Here is a 14,725-nt window from a genome sequence, read left to right as displayed (position 1 = left end):
GAGTCACCAAATCTGCAAACAGAGTGACCTTTTTATTTCCTCTTGCCAGTGCTGGGGATAGAACCCAGGGTCTCGAGCATGTAGATCAGGCTAAATCATCAGACTTCTGTTTTTTCTTTTGTTTCAACGATGTTTTCTAGTTGTTGGAAAATCAAAAGCCATTTTGCATTTTGTGTTCCTCTATGTTATTATTGAAATATTCTATTTATTTTAAAGAGATTTATTTTTAATTACGTATTGGGGTAGTGTCTGTGGGGAGCAGAAGACTCAGATTCCCCCCTTGAAGCTGGAGCTGGACCTGAGAACTGGACTCAGGTCCTCTGGGAAAGCAGCCAGCACTCTCAACCAAGGAGCTATCTCTCCAGCTCTGAAATATTTCCTTAGCTTCATTTTCAATTAATTGCTGGTAGAACATGGAGATGCATTCATTTGTTTTGCATATGGACCACTATTCTGAGATCTTGCTAAACTTACTGTTGATGGCTAGTAGTTTGTTTTTTTTTAAGATTCATTTATTTATTTCATGTATATGAGTACACTGTAGCTGTCTTCAGACACACCAGAGAGGGCATCAGATCCCATTACAGATGGTTGTGAGCCATCATGTGATTGCTGGGAATTGAACTCAGGACCTCTGGAAGAGCCATCTCTTGACTACTATTAGTTTTAAGAAACATGTTTATTTATTCTATGACAATCTCATACATTTACACAATGTATAAACCATATATACTTTTTATCATATCCATCCACAATTATCTCCCTCTAGCCTAGTGCCCCCATCTTGTCTTGCTCCTCCTTCATTTCTTATTGTTATTAATAAACTCCTTATTAGTCTAATTAGCGCTTTATATATACAGTATTTTGCTGGTGTTTGCTGGGGTGACTTTCGTTGTTCATGTTGTTTGAGATAGGGTTATGTAGACCAGACTGACCTTGAACTCACAGAGATCTTTCAGCCTCTGCCTCCCTTTCCCCCAGCACTGGGATTAAAGGCATGTGATATGTGGGGATGACTTTGCCAAGAAGATAGTAAGCCAGCCACAAAATATTTCTCTGAGCCTGACAACCTATATTCATTGGGCTGCGTTTTCCTCAAGCTGCAAAGTTACTTAGCTTGACATCCAAGTGCTGAGTCCAGGTGGGACTTCCTAGTGCACTTGCTATCAGAGCCATAGGTCGCCATCGAGACCAGAGCCCTGTGCTGCCCACTGTCCTGGCTTCTTCAACATTAGAGAGGCTAAGAGTGGTCCTGGAAACTGTATACCTTCTAACCCAGTGACAGATGTTTTCCTAACAATCCCTCATGTTCTGCACGCTGTGCAAACAGAAGTGCTGGATGTCTTCATTCCTTTATAATCTTTTTCAGGAATGTTTTACAGCTTTGAAAGATAGAATGCGGGCTGGAGAGATGGCTCAGTGGTTAAGAGCACTGACTATTGCTCTTCCAGAGGTCCTGAGTCCAATTCCCAGCAACCACATTGTGGTTCACAACCACCTGTAATTGGATCCTATGCCCTCTTCCGGTGTGTCTGAAGACAGCTACAGTGTACTCATATACAATAATAAATAAACATTAAAAAAAGAAAGATAGAATGCTTTTCTAGAGCAAAGCACCCTTTCCAGAAGCACATTTACTCTCTATGTAGGAGCATTGGTTTATTGGAACTAGAATTCCTATCCCGTGACACACCCCAGCCTCTTTTTCGTGGTCCTGTGGGGAACAGAGGAGGTTCAGCGACCTTGGTACCGTTTCTCCCCTCTCCTCCCTCCCCTCCCCCCTCCCTCCTCCCCCTACCGTTTTTGTTTTGACTAATAAATTCTTCTTTGTCCCTGACCTAGACCATTCACATCTTCTGCCCGCACCCATGATACTACGGAAAGCTAATTGTTCGCTTGCAAAGAAGGTAAGAATCACAGATCGCCGTGGTTTGTTTGGGACGGGCTCAGAGTATTTGCCCAGGGTGACCTCAAACTCAAGTGAACCTCTGCCTTATCTTCCCAAATAACCGGGCATGAGCCACCGTGGTGGCACCCACTTCATAACCCTGGACAACTAGAGAGTGGCAATGATCAGTTGTCTATTGACTGGTTAGGGAGAGCGCGACCTTCTGGGCTCTATTCACAACTCCTTTCCCAGCTAGGTGGCGCCCGACAAGCTTCTGAGGCAGGGCTTTAAATCAGCCACTCCACAGGCTTCATTATGAGGACTTCCTCCCTCACAACCCCACAAGCTTCCTCAAGTTGCCCTGGAGCTGAGTGCATTGTACTAAATGGCCCTCTGGGATCTCCAAACCTCATTAATATTTATCTCAAAGATTTGTGTGCATTTTTGAATATTACACGCTGTATTTAGAGTATCATTTAGACTGACTCGTGTCTCGAGGACCAGACACTGCCCACGCGGCAGGCCATAGCCTTCGCTCTGGCTGTCTCTCTGCAGCTACCAGGAAATGTTCACCGAGGATGTTAGTTTTCAGTAAGGAAAGCCACCGGATGCTTTTTAAAAATATTGCTTAATTTTCATGCTATCATTTTTATCAAATGTAAATTACCCAAAATGTCGGGTTTTGAGTAAATACATGTTTCTCAAATGACTCACACTCCTCTTTACCCAACTCTCAAGGTTTGGGGAGTGATGACATTAATGTCTAAAGACATCAAATTTGCCATCTAGAAAATTAGCCGTCCCATCCCCCAGCCCCCACCAGGCACAACACTGGTGTGTACAGAGACGCCAGTAGAAACCCATTCTCCTAAAGGCACCTACTCTGGAACCACACCCACTCTCCTGATTGTGTCCATAAAAGCAATCTCCACAAATTCCCAGGGAATCAAAGCTCCAGGCTTTCACTGCATTCGCTGTATCCTGCCTTTGGAGGAGTCTCTGGGAGTGCGAGTCACAGAAAGAAGACAAGAAGGCACTGGGTATCCTGTTTGCAACTGCCCCACAGCACGGCCACTGACAAAGGCGGGGTGAAAAGCAATACTGAAATCCATCGTTCAGGAAGCAGAGGCCAGAAAAAGTCCAAGGTGATCCTTGGCAACTTAGCAAGTTCAAGACCAATCTGGGATACATAAGATACTGTCCGCTGTGAATAAATAAATAGGGGTTGGAGAGGTGGCTTGGTGCTTAAGGCAGCTTGCGGTTCTTGAAGAGGACTAGGTTCAACCCCCGACACCCACATGGTGGCTTAGAACTATGGGTAACCCCAGCTGCAGATGGAGTTACTTTCTCTGAGAATAGGAGGCACTCACATGGTGTACAAACTTGCTCAAAGACATAAAATAAAAATGAATAGAATCTTTGTTTAAAAAACAGACAAACGAAAAAGGGAATGGAATTGCAAAACTTCGTTCTTTTAACTCTTATAATGAAACCAATATTTTGGCAAAGCAAGCCCATTCCTTAACAGCCTAAGACTGAGCCAGCATGGGGAAGCACAAATATAAGAACCAGCCCTGGTCTGGAGGCCAAAGGCTCCTTGCTCTGCCACTGTCCCTCTGGCCTCTGCTCCAACTCATTTTGTTATAGAGGGAGCGGGGAAGGTTAGTTTATTAACACTCTGACCATGGTGGCTATATTTAAAATATGAGTTCATGTCAGTGCTGGACCCGGGTCTCGTTTGCATTTCCCAGCATGAAGTGAAAAGGTATGCAATCCCAGAGAAGAGCTGTTCCTGAGGAAAGGCGAGGGAGAGAAACTGAGCCTCGGTGACAGTAGGATCAGGACAAGGATGTACAGGGGCTAGGTCCCCTGCTCACATGCAGGATCAGGCTGTGACTTCAAGGGATTGGACAGGCAAACTTGCAAGTCTGTCCTAAGCATGTAGTGATCTTGAGCAGAATTGTGCATAGGAAACCTGTGCAAAGGCATTTACTGGGCCCAGCATTGTTATCCACTTACCCAATCAACTCCCCAGCTGCCACCACACCACCTCCTATCCCACGCCACGCCTCCAGCTTGGGGAGAACCAAGTCCTGCCAGGGCTTTCGTAGTAGGAGTTGTGGTAGCCCTGGCAACCAGTCTCTGCTCCCAGATCTTATTCTGGTCTGTTTTATCGCCTCTGAAGGCAGGCGAAGCCCCAATGCATGGCGAAGCTGAATGATCGAAGCCAGAATCATGGTTGAATCCATCTTGAGGATAACGTTGACCCTGAGAGACAGAAGTGGCCCACTTTTCCCTTTCCCCTAGTACAATTGTTCTGAACTCTTCTAGTCCAGTGGCCCTTTAATACAGTTCCTTTTGTTGAGGTGACTCTGCAAATCATAAAATTATTTTAATTGATACTTCATCACTGTGATTTTGCTACCGTTATGAATCCTACTGTATGTATCTGTGTTTGTTGGTTTTCTTTCTCATCTTAGGCAAAGCTGTGAAGAAAAGGTTGCTCCACATTCCTGCCCCTCCAAAGGGGTTGTGACCTACAGGCTGGGAGCTGCTCCCTAGTGGCATTCTCTAAGGCTCAAGGGCCCCAATTGTCATACAATATCGACCAAAAGCACTTGTTTTCTTAGGAACCTGTGAGTTTGAAAACACTGTCAGAAATATAGGCACCTTAGTGTTTTTCCACAATATCATAGTTTATTGAGTAACATTAAATTCACTAGCTTCCTCATAAGTTTCCTCTGAGATGGAAACATTCCATACTCCAGGAATGTAACTCCAGGAAGTATACTCCAATTAGCTTCAGGAAATCCCTGAAGCTGACCAGATTCACTAGGCCCTCCCCTACCAGAGTAAGTAATTTACAAGCTGAGAATACCTCTCAAATGAGAAAGAGCTGAGTTGCAAAGAAGACTCTGAAATCAGACAAGCTACTTGAAAGAAGCAGAAGCCATGTTTAGGCCAACTGAGGCACCTGAAAAGAACATTCTCCAGCCTGTTGAGCTGTCTACACGCTGCACAGTGAGCTCCAGGTTCCCAGCTTTGTGAGCTGTCACTCATGCTTGGTGGTCCTGGGTGATGCAGCTGTCTCTGAGTCATTTCTGAGACTCTGTAACTCTTCAAACAGACTTCTGTAAGTAACCCCAGTAAAACTCAGTGGTTCACCAAGCTGGACTTCGATGGGATCCATTCTTTGGTCTGTCTGGTTCCCTGTCTGGGGTGAATAGACCTGTGTGTTTCTTTGCTCCAGGAAAAGTTTGTCACACAATAGTTACATTTAGTTTTGTTAGCTGCAATTAACCATGTTTTTCCTTGATAACATGGCATTGGCAATTAGGAATTCTTATTTTTTATTTTATGTGCATGAATGTTTTGCCCGCATGTATGTCTGTGCACCAAGTGCATGCCCGATGCTCAAAGAAGGCACAAGAGGGTATTGGATCCTCTGGAACTGGAATTGCACACATTTTTGAGCCACTGTGTGTAACTACTGGGACTTGAACCCAGATCCTCTGAAAGAGCAGCCAGTGCCTTCAACCACTCAGCACCTATCTAGTTACTTGTAGATTCTTTTCTTCCAATCGTAATTACTAATATTAACTCTTTGACCACACCTTACTCTTCACACAAAGTATGTGTGTGCATGTACACACACACACTCACATGCACATACCTCTGGGGGGAAGTTGAAAGTTCTCTGCCTATTGGGTTCTTAACATGGGTACCAGATGGTCACATGACAAGTCATTATAGCATAACATTGCCATGTTAGGATTCCTTTCTAACACCTTTAGGGATGGTGTCAGGCAGGTGGTCGTGTCTACTACATCCATCCCACCCTCTGCACTTGCGCTCAAAATGGGGCCAGATGATGCTGTATCAAATGGAATCCCCAGGGCAAGGTACAGGTTGAAAGCCATTGCTCACCCAGCTTGGAGCAGTGAGTGGAGACATTTTTTTCACACACTCCCCCAACTCCTCAGCCCCACTAGCCTTAACCTTTCACTTCTGCCACTCTGAGATTAGACCTCCCTTCCAAGGACTGTTAGTACATACGGTTTGGTTGGGCTCTGTCTTCTAGATAATAGGTAGGAAACCCTCTTTCCTCTTTTGACCGCGCACAGAAAACCTTCTGATGCATTTCCATGTGTGTGCGTGCATGCGTGCGTGTGTGCGTGTGTGTGTGTACTTCAGCCTACAACAGGCTTATGCGTTCATTTCAGTTTCTTACTTTTTTCAGTGATGTTTCTAAGAGCTCTACATGCTAATAAGTTATCACCTCTCCCAGAAGCTTCCTGGCCCTCCATGGCAAGCACTCACCTTTCTTCCCTTTCCCACTTTGCAATAATGAAATTCCCACACAGCTGATTTGTGTTCGAAACATCATTCCCTCTGGTATTAGAGTTAAGCTCTGGCCAGTTGCATGCCCAGCTGGTAGTCGGGTTGGTCTCAGTTACTTACCGTTACTCCAGGCTTCCTCCTAACACAAACCCCATTGTTGGAGTTACCTTGCAGTTACCAGTGTCACTGCTCAGTAAAGAGGCACTTGGTATTCGTGGGACTTGCCACCTCACTGCTCCAGCTTCTGCAGCTGCACTGGCTACTACATCCCTTTGTGCTAGTGACAACATTGTAGGGGCCTTTGGCCTGTCTTCTTCCTTTCTTGCCCACATCTATGCAGAGTTGCCCCATTGGGAGCATCCTCCACCAGTGTTTCATAGTCACCATCGAAAACCTATGCTGACGCGGCATAATGACCCTCAGATATGTTTAACTGTTTGCCACTGTGACACGTTGTCATCCTCAAAGTTCATAAGAGCTGTGCGATGGAGTTACCACAATACATCAGACAGTGCTTTAACCAAGTCTATGACTTTGCATTGGGCTGCATCGAAAGCTCGAATTGGCCTGCAGGCTGCAGATCGGACATGCTCACAACACAGTTCATCCTCAGTGGTGCTCTTTCAGGTGCCCCCCACTTCCTCCTACACGTCCACAGTTCTGCCTGGAACTGCTTCTTTCTGGCTAGAAACTATTTCTTTTACTGCCAGTGGGTAATCAATTTCCTCAGTTTAGGTCCATTTGAAAGTTTATTTCACTTCCTCATTGGAGGATATGGTCAGTAACCATGAGATTCAAAGTTAGGGTTTCCTACCTTTTGCACCTTAAATAAACCACTCCATTTCCTAGCTTTCCTCAGTCCCACTGTATTCTCAACTTAAACTTCGCTTACGCCTACTTTAGTACATGCATGTGTGCACATGCACTGTATGTGCATCTGTACTGTACGCACACCCACTGTGTATGTGCACCCACTGTGTATGCACACTTACTGTGTGTGCACATGCACTGTGTGCATATCCACTGTGTGTGCACATGTACTGTGTATGCACACCCATTGTATATGCACATGTACTGTGTGTGCACACTCACTGTGTGTGCACACGTACGGATTATGCACAGGGATTGTGGAGATCCTTCAGCATGGAGTCATCTGGCTGACAGTTTTGGAGTTTGTTTTGTTCATTGCTTTTTCAAATATCTTTCATTTTTCAGTGGTTTAGCTGTAATAGACATGCATGTGAGGTTTTGTTTTCGTTTTGGAAAATAGATTTAAAATATTTGCACTAGCTTCCAAAAATGCATTTTCATTTTGGCATTTTTTTCATTTGTTTTTTTTTTTAACCCCTCATCTTCCTTCTACCCCCCACCTGTCTGCTTTCATGTCCTGTGCAGCTTTATGACCCCCCTGCCCACTTTACCAACGCCTCTCACTCCCCACTCCTGGTCTCCTATCCAGTTCCCCAGTCTGTATTCACTTGGATAGACCCCATTTACACATGCAAATACATAAGAATTAGGATCTGCATATGAACTTGTTTTTCCTTTTCTGTGACTAAGTCTCATCACTTACTGTAATACTTTCCAGATCCATTTATTTCCCAGCAAGTTTCAATTTCCTTAACAGCTGAATACAATGCCGTTGTGCGCACATCGGTTTTTCAGTATCCATTCATCTGTAGATTGGTGTCTAGGCTGGGTCCGTTTCCTCGCCATGGCGAATAGACCATCTATAAACAGGGATGTGCACGCATCTCTGTGGTAGCACAGAGTCCTTTGGGAATGTGCCCAGGCGTGGTATAGCTGTGCCATATGGGAATTCTATTTTTAGCTTTTGGAGGAGCCTCCACACCAATTTTCATAGCAGTTGTGCTGTATACACTCCCAGCAGCAGTGGGTAAGGGGGTCCTTTCCCCACATCTCACCAGCACTTGTCTTTGGTGACACTTGTCATCACAGTCCTCGAATCTGTGTTGATCTCGTGAACTGTAGAAAATCCTCTCCCCGTAACTCTCCCTTTGCCAACAGAATTCTCTGTCACTCCTTCCCTGAACCTCCCTCCAGAATCCACCAGGATTTGAGTGTGCCCTGTGTAACCTCTGTGCTGCGGTCACTTGGGCTTCTGCTTTTCTCCCTGCACTTTAGTTTCAATGTCATCCTGGGACTGTCATCTAGACTGTCAAGCCTCCACACAACTGTGCCCAATCTCCCATTAAACGACTTAACGCAATATAATTAGTTATAATTATATACTTTTTGGACCCTTTGGGGTATTTCATTCTCCCCCCTTAATCAACCCTATGGGCACTTTCCTCCGTGTATTAATCATTCATGGGATATTTAGAATCATTACCGCGTAGCACAGAGTGCTTACAGATTTCCATGGGCAGGTGTGATTGCTGCCCGGATGTAGCACACGTCTGACACTGTGTTTCTCACTTGGTTCTCTATGACTCTCCTGTCTGAGCCAGACCTACTGTCCCAACTGCTATCACTATCAGGTAGCTTTATTAAGATTTTATTTTATGTTAAACGTCATGTGCTGGGTGGGCAATATATATATATATATACACACATATCTATTTATACACATATATATGTATACATGTGCACACACATATTAGGGTTAGGTTTACATATATATACATATATACACATATATACATACACACACATATATATATACACATATATACATACACACACACACACATATATATATATGCCAGAGAGTTACAGGTGGTTGTTCGGTGGCTGTGAGTGCTGGGATTGAATTTGGGTCCTCTGTGGGCTATGTGGGATTGGACCAGAAACCTCTTTACATCTAGACGAAGGCTGGTAAAGCCTTTGGCACTGGGAGGTCCACGCAGCCATCATTGTCTCCACCAGCTTGCACATCACCTGTGAGTGCTCAGAGGCTCAGAGCTACTTTTATCCACACAGACCATGCTGAGCCTGGAGTCTGTAAGGACCTGGAGGCCCCGCCCACTCTAGGCTTCTCATTAGCTCTGGTCTGATCTAATCCATTGTTCAGCATGGGGATGGGGAGGTGGGGGGGGGATAGGATGGGAGTGGGGGGAGAGTGGTACAGCTCACTTGCTTTGTCACTAACTAGGAGGTCTCACTGTATTAGCCCAGCAGCTCTGACCTTTATTCTATTACAGGAATTGGCTTTTGTCCCACTGACTGGCCATGGACCTCAAGGCATGAAATCTGGTCTGTGTTCTTTCTGGGTCCTTGGCCAGAAGTTTCTGGTGCACCACGCTTCGGACACACCTGATCTGCCATTTGCAAAGGCTTCAGCTCAGTCATACCTTAGTATACAAGCTTTGTCTCATGTCTCTTAGCCTGGCTGTTGGGTTTAGTTTCACACATCCCCGCACCCACACACCATCTTCTGACCTAGCCCAGCCATCGGCTCTCACTTGGTCCCTCTGCACCGTGGACTAGGGGCTCTTCTCTGTGCTCCCACACAGCCCTCTCTCCCTAACGCCCCTGTTTCTATCCCGGCACTCGGTGGGTACTCTGTCAGTCCTCTATCCCACCCCCAATGAACTCAGAGGACTCACGTTTGCTGGGCAGTCATCTATTTCTTTTTAAAGTCGGTTCACCAGTAACTAAGCCACAGCTTTCTTACAGGGCTCCAGGAGCAGGTGGGGTGGGGTGGGGCAGCCTAAATGAGATATCCATCTTGAGCGACAGCCTGAAGCTGCAGACTCACTGTTGAAGACTCCTAGGCATACAATGATGAAGCCGTGTGAGGCCCAGTTCTGTATAGATGGGAGAAGGATTTCTGGGGAGCTGGACCTACCCAGCCCTCTGCCCTCCTTCCCTGAGGCCTGAGCTAAACAAAAATGAGAGAGAAAGGCAGTACCAGGGCAGGACCCAGTCAGTCAAGGTGGACTTCTGACTTTCAAGGCCCCTCTCCTTAGTCCAGGGTTTCACTCCCTACAGCCAGTGAAAGGCACTTTCAGTAGCATCCAGTATGTTCTCTCTCCGCCCTGAGGCTCTTGAAGGCCACCTGGGCTTTTAGAGCAGCAGATGGGAGTAGGGATGTAAAGATTACACTCTCCTTAGATGGGTGGTGGCTGGGAGGCCCGAGGAAAACTGCCTTAGGCAGAATCTCTAGCTCCACTAGCAAGATAACAGAGCTTTGAGGTTCCCTGAGGCTAGGGGTGGGGGGAAGCATTCAAAGGCAGGCAGTCCCGGATAAGTAAAGCTAGTTCCAAGTCAACAAGGCTCATTTATAAAAGAATGTCCTCAGAAATGACCTAGAAGTGGAGGTGGTGGTACAGAGATCCAATCTCGGGGGAGAGGGAGAGGGAGAGGGAGAGGGAGAGGGAGAGGGAGAGGGAGGAGAGAATTGCACTGAACAAGAGACCACTCCCCCCACCCCCCATGTAATCATCTGAAAGACACACAATTACAAGTGTTGGCAAGAACGAAAAATGGAAATCAAGGCTCTAGAAGCCAGGGTCTCCCTAGAAGTCAGGGTCTCCCTACTTGGGAAGGGAGGCAGGCAGCCAGATCCCCTAGGCTTGTAGCTCAGCCTACTCATTCTGTTCCAGATCAATGAGACCCCTCAAAATAAACAACAACAATAACCACAAACCCCCAACCAAAGATCAAAACAAAGCAAAATGGTGACTGGCACCTGAAAAGCAACACCCAATGCTGTCCTCTGTCCCTCACGGCTGTGTGCATGCACGTGACTGCATGCACAGGTACACACTTATGTACACCACCCACATAAAGAATAAGTGGTGGGAGTGTAGTATGCTGTGGCTGCTTTGGGAACAGATATATCCCCCCAAAGAGGTGCCCAACTGTCCTGGCAATTCCACTGGAGGTGTTTGTATCCAAGAGAAATCAACGTATTTACATAAAGACTGGTAACATTCTAGCCACTTTATTTACAACACGCGAAAGAGGAAACGCAGATAACCATCGATCGATGAATGGCTAAACCAATGCTTCATATGCACAAAGTGGGAGATGAGTCTGTCTGAGGCATCACTGCATGGAACCGCATGCATCCAGTGTGCAAACGCTGTGGAAGAAGCCAGTCACAGAGACCACATGTTGTATGACTCCATTTATAGAAAATGTTCTGAATAGGCAAATCTACCAAGGCTGAAAAGCAGATTAGAGGTTTCCAGAGGCTGGGAGGAGGGAAGACTGGGGAAAGGTTAACCACAGAGATTTTTTTATTTATTGGGGAAGGGAGTAGTGACCAAAATGTTCTGGAATTAGAGAAATAACTGTGGTTGCACAACTTTGTTATACCAAAACCCCACTGAACCGTACGCCTTTAAAAACATATATTCAGCGTTATATGATCATATCTCAAGTCTTGTAAAAGGGAAAGCCAGGGTGAGGGGATGACTCCAAACGAGTGGAACAGCTAAACGGTGTGTGACCGTCACCGCCTCCTGTCCAGGTCACTAGCCAATTCGCACTAATTTTGAGGCCTGAAGCCTCGCACCTAGCTAACGCCAGCAGCAGGCCCTCGGAAACCTGGGATTCTGGGGACGTGGTTGAAGCGACAGGAGTCTTCGAGGACTGGGAAGGCGTTCGCTGGTCCCGCAGGTCCCGAAGTTGGCAGCCCAAGGCAGAGAGTTAAAGATTGAAGCTCTGGCTCTTTTAAAGCCGCCCGGGGCGAATTCCGATTAGGTGTCCCAGGCTCATCAGCGGCTCGCGGGCTGTAGGTCCCTGCGGTGAGTGCTTGCAGGCGAGGGACCCTTGCCCTGTGCCAGCTCTTCCAGGGCCCACAGTGTTTGGGTGGTCGTCGCAGCCACTCGGAAAGTGCCCGAGGTGCGAGGTGCGCGGTCGCTTTAAGGCGGCAGTGGGGCGGGGACGGCGGCGGCGGCCCCGCTGGCTGGCGCGGAGCCGTCAGTCGGCAGCGCGGGGCCCGGCGGGCGCGGGCGAGGCGCTCCCTCCTCCCCGTGCGAGCGAGGAGGCGGTGGCCGAGGGTGGGAACCCAGCCCCGGCGGGAGCGCGCCGAGAGCCACCCGGCAGCCCTGCGCTTTGTTCCGTTCCGGGGCTGGAGGTGTGGCCGGCGTTGTGGCCCGTTCCGCGCTGGTCCTGCTGCGCTACGCTGCACCCGGCTGCACCCGGGCGGCGGCGGGCTCCGGCTGTGCGTGGCCTCTGTCCCTACCACCCGCTCTGGCGTAACGGTGTGCAGCGGAGAAGTCGCTCGTCACTCCGACCCAAGTAGGAGGGCCTGGCCGGCGCTCAGACAGACTCCTTTGATTGTAGTCATCCTGGGGTAAGGACTCGGCAGGGAGATGGGCTGCGGGGTCGGGTAGGGGCTCTCCCGGCTTAAAATGGCGTAAACCACGGTAAGGATCCGCGGAGGGATGGCACATTCATGGGGATAATAAAAAACTGTTGTTTTATAAACAACTCTTTACTGCGCCCCGGGTTCGGGTTGCTGGGGCTGGCTCTCTGGTCACAACTGGGGCCTGCACTCACTCATTAAACTGATGTGGGCCCAGTTTTCTTCGTGTGTCAGGCTCAATGCCAAATCCTGTTCTGCTCGGAAAGCAGGGGCACAAACTGAGTGACAGTTCAAGGTGGTCAGTGGGAGAGCTTAAGAGCTTCTACTCCAGGGTTAGGTCAGGGACGGCTGTTCAGAAGAGCAGATGTGGCCATCTGAGTGGGCCCTTGACATCACATTAGAACCCCCTGCAGAGCTGAGGTGGCTTGGGGACAAAGTGCATTCTGGAGAATAGGACAAAGACAGTGTCACCTGAACTCTGACCTGAGCGCTGGGGCCTGCTCCTGGTGGTGGGGAGTCTTCTTGGGTTACAATGGTTTTTGATTCTCTGGACCAAATTAGAGAGTCTGATGACGTTCAGAAACAGGGCCTCCAGAGGTCTGCCTGGCTGAGGAGTGAGCAGAGAAGACTTAGAAGCAGAGTACCAAGCCCTCACACTCGCCCATATTCGGACAGGACACCTCCAGAAAGATGCTATTGCTATGGTGTCCAGAAATAGGAAGGTAACCTACCAGAACTGTGCCTAAGCCTGTGCTTTTGACCATGTGTCTATTCTGGCCTGTTGTGAGCGAGGCTCTAAGATGCTGGGGGTGCGAAGCTTGTGTGGGCTGTGTTGTGCATTTACAGCGTACCAGTCCGCACGCACGTTCTGCAGGGGTGGGTTGAAATGTGAGGTGGCAGCTAATAACTGACGCACGTCAGGGCTTAGCTATGAACAAAGCACTTTTACTGAGGCAGTTCATAGAGTTTCCCCTGCCCCTTTTCCCTGAGCAGAAATTTGAGCTGCTAACATTCCGTAAACCTCCTTATTTCCTGTAAATTGCATGTCCCTGCTGACTGGGGCTGAAAATGTTTCAGGCCCTGGTGTTTACTCATGGGTCTGCTCATACTACCCAGCAGGCAGTTAGCATCCCTGTCTGTGTTTCATGGCATGGTTTGGCCTTTCTCTGCCGGGGGATGGGAGGTGAGGGGCTCTGTTGCAGTGGGATTCAAGGTTGGTCTCTGTAGTGGGAGGTTAAGCAAGTCCAGTGCTCTGTTGGGAACTGCCACCCACCCCCCAGATGTGACCTTGACATTTCCTTATGGAGAGGAGAGGCCCTCCGAGGAGGCAGGTGACTGACTACCCCCTAGAGCAGTCGGCCTTGCTCCTGCCTAAAGCAATTTCCAACGCCTTGGCTGGCCTGGAACTTACTGTGTAGACCAGGCTGGTCTGGCACTCATAGAGATCCTCTGACCTCTGCCTCTTGGGTGCTGGGATTAGAGACACATAGCTATTCTTGGCTGCGTATGTAAGATTGTTTTTGTTTGTTTGTTTTGTTTTGGTGACAAACAGAACTTTTATTTATTTCTAGTTTTAGGCCCAGATATTTCATACCCTTTTATAAGGTGGCAAGTCGCTTTCCCCCTGAGCTTGGTCCCTGAGCTCCAGCGATCATCATTCAGAACCAGGGAGGATGGTAATGGATTGAGCCCTTTGAGTGACAAGTCCTAACATCACATGTTTGCCAGCCTCTGGATCTACTCGGTTCTCAGAAAACTGGGATCTCTATTCTATACTGGACACGTGTTATTATCACAGTAATCCTGTCTACCAGTGAAATGCCCCAGACAGTGCGTCTCCCTGGAGGTACCAGAAAACATATTAGGTTCATGTGCAAAGCTGGAATGCTCACTAGTATCTAAAGGGTACGAGTGCAGGCAAAAGCCAGCAATGAGGCATCCAGACCTTTATGGAGAGATGGGGAAACTGGAGGAGCTGGGTTTGAGCATTTTGCAGTTTGGAGCGCGTACCAGGTGCCCATGATACAGATGCTGAGATACGCTTTGTCCGTAGACTCTGAAGCCTTACCCTTAGAGCTTAATACGATGCTTCTAGGCCCTGTGGTCTAAATCTGCAGGGATGCATTGGGCTGCAAGTAGCAAAACACAAGTAAGGATAGGCTAGGCACAGCTCAGATCTCCCAGAGGCTCGCTTGGCTCTTGGGAGAGCCTTGTAC

General features: G+C 47.9%; 1 protein-coding gene across 5 annotated transcripts in view; it reads left to right on the top strand.

Annotated features, from left to right (window-relative positions):
• Window positions 1–1,885: 1,885 nt before the first annotated feature.
• Window positions 1,886–14,725, top strand: part of Mras (muscle RAS oncogene homolog) — a 62,731-nt gene continuing 49,891 nt past the window's right edge. For 2 of the 5 annotated variants that reach the window (XM_039080884.1, XM_063264949.1), the window contains exon 1: window positions 12,131–12,497. The gene's annotated coding sequence lies outside the window, so the exon portion shown is untranslated. Of the gene's footprint in view, window positions 1,908–11,842; window positions 11,947–12,078; window positions 12,498–14,725 lie in introns of those variants that run through there. The other 3 variants (XM_039080887.1, NM_001388501.2, NM_012981.3) reach the window with 3 other exon arrangements.

The sequence above is a fragment of the Rattus norvegicus genome, chromosome 8 (assembly GCF_036323735.1).
Source record: "Rattus norvegicus strain BN/NHsdMcwi chromosome 8, GRCr8, whole genome shotgun sequence".
Taxonomy (NCBI): domain Eukaryota; kingdom Metazoa; phylum Chordata; class Mammalia; order Rodentia; family Muridae; genus Rattus; species Rattus norvegicus.
The sequence above is the reverse complement of the archived record's forward strand: the minus strand, read 5'-3'. Positions and strand labels throughout refer to the sequence as shown.